We start from the raw sequence: 2,433 nt of genomic DNA on the forward strand, positions 1-2,433 counted from the left end.
AGAGAAAAGGAAAGAAGAAGGTACATTTTCAGAATGTTCAAACACATTTAACGAATTACTAGTTACAAATGATGAGGAAATAAACTATTGAATGAACAGATAACCTTGCGTCCTTTCACCGTGCTCAATATTGCCTCTCACTTGAATTCTTCTTCTTTTTTTTCATTTCTAAAGGTGATGACATTCTACTTGTAGCTGATGACACCAGGATAGTTTCTGCGAATCTCGCAAACGCCAACCTTTACTCATTGATATTCAGCGAATTACCCATATCTTCCTTCACCGAGAGCTATGTGATAGCGCTTGCCTACCACCCAGCATATCGCATGGTGTTTTGGACGGAGATCAACGGCGCGATCAAACGAGCCGGCATCGACGGATCCAACCCTATTTCGATACGGGGATTTACTGGCAGTACGTATTCATAAGCCTTCATGTATTCACTTGCATCTACTGAAGGCAGACAAAATTACGGGGTGAAGTATGCCTTTCATATACTCATGCACCTGTCTTATAAATCACAATACATAAAGCACTATTTCAAATTCAAGACAACCTCCGATTTCACACGTTATGGTTAGTATGAAGAGAGATTGGATTCTCGCATTGAAACGAATTTTTTCACATTTTATTTCGTTTTGGCTGCTGCTTTTGAAACATTTTGGAACACATTATCTATTTTGTCTTTCGTAAGTTTCATGATCATGTAAACCAAAGAAAACGATTTAGACGTGAAAGTATGAAATTGAAGCTCTGAAAGAACTTTTTTTGGGGGAAAATCTATCATTAACGTAATTGTTTTAATTATAATCTTTGTATATGTGTCTCTGTTAATTGTTTTGTTGTTCAATCAGGAGCCGAGGGACTTGCAATTGACCTAGCAGCAGACAAATTGTACTGGACAGATCAATTCTTGAACGCGATTTTCTGCGCAAATTTGGATGGAACAGGGCAGGAGGAAATTATCAACACGACTTTGGATTCCCCACGGGCCATTGTTATACATCAAGAAGAAAGGTATCTATACAGTGTCATTTGAAACAGTGTGTATGCCACAAATCTAAGAGGCATTGTTGTACTCCTCTGTTTCATATTAGTTACGTTGAGACGGTGATCCTTAACCGCCGGATGCGTGTTTTTTTTAGACGGCACAGATTAGGGAAACTAAAAATCTATCGGGGACCCTATCCCTAAACCTAACCCTAATTCTAATCCTAACCCTAACCATCAAACCCTAACCCTAACCCTAACCCTAACCCTAACCCTAACCCCAACCCTAACCCTAACCCTAACCATAACCAAAAACCCTAACCCAACGTTTTCCCATAGGTTTAACACGCGCCATGCCCCAATCTGTGCCGTCTTAAAAAAAAACGCCCGCCGGATAGCTAACCTCAAGGATAAGTTCTATGGGTCGCCAAGTGTCGCACGATTGATTTCGTTACGATATCAGTCATTTTGTCGACGAAATGACCATTTAATCGAAGGTGCTCCGTCGAAGGTGCTCCGAACCCCTATAGGCATAATGCAATGTGAGAAAAGCTGATTTCGCAAACTCATGACCGCCAACCAAACCCAGCACAATTGAAACTCATTCTGTATTTGGCAATATTTTTTTTGGAGACTAGGTTATTGTATTATTTAATATTTGCTTTATTTCATCTTTTGAGGATTATGTTCTGGACTGACTGGGGTGTCGATGATAAGATCGAAAGGGCTAACCTGGATGGGTCGGAGAGGATGGTTATAGTCAACTCGACTCTGTTTTATAACAACGGTTTGACTCTCAGTGGTAAGTAATCCTACACAAGCTTGTACTCCACTCATCAACGTGTGCTGAGCGATTTTAGTATCATTTTTATACTCATTGCACCATGGAATAATAGCTGTGTGATTGTTAAATCGATATAAAGAATCAAGTAGACTCTGAATTGAAGTATTCAAATCAATTTCCATTCTCAATCACTAAATACTGATAATGATGTGAAATCACTGATAATGGAGATGATGGCAATATCTACGTATACATATGCCTACTTTTAATTCATTCATTACCTCTAATTTTCCATGTCGACATGGCGAAGTACACTTTTTAGGAAGTCGACTTGACGAGATAAGCTACAATATGTTGCCATGTCGACTTACAGCTGTATTAAAGTTGATAACGAATGGTAGGTTACATAACTTGACATGTCGAGATAATATAACATATGTAAATATTGAAATGACTTGACAAGATAAAGCATCTCCCCATTCCGTCAGGTAAAATGGCACTTAAAAGCTTCCGCAGATTATGCAAACATGTTATCAACGTGCAATATGATTTTCTTATTGCAGGCTCTCGATTGTACTGGTGTGAAGCCTACTACGATAGGATCGAATCATGCGACTTCTGGGGTGGGGACAGAACGGTGGTTTTATCGATTCCCGGCG

At 39.5% G+C, this 2,433-nt stretch overlaps 1 long non-coding RNA gene across 1 annotated transcript; it reads left to right on the forward strand.

Moving 5' to 3' along the window:
• Nucleotides 1-956: 956 nt before the first annotated feature.
• Nucleotides 957-2,433, forward strand: LOC139724196 (uncharacterized). Its single transcript, XR_011710457.1, has 3 exons — nt 957-1,017; nt 1,671-1,792; nt 2,338-2,433. It is a non-coding gene; the product is annotated as an uncharacterized lncRNA (long non-coding RNA).

This window comes from Diadema antillarum, unplaced genomic scaffold (genome assembly GCF_040938485.1).
Source record: "Diadema antillarum isolate AM-2024a unplaced genomic scaffold, OU_Dant_1.0 scf00000208, whole genome shotgun sequence".
Lineage (NCBI taxonomy): Eukaryota > Metazoa > Echinodermata > Echinoidea > Diadematoida > Diadematidae > Diadema > Diadema antillarum.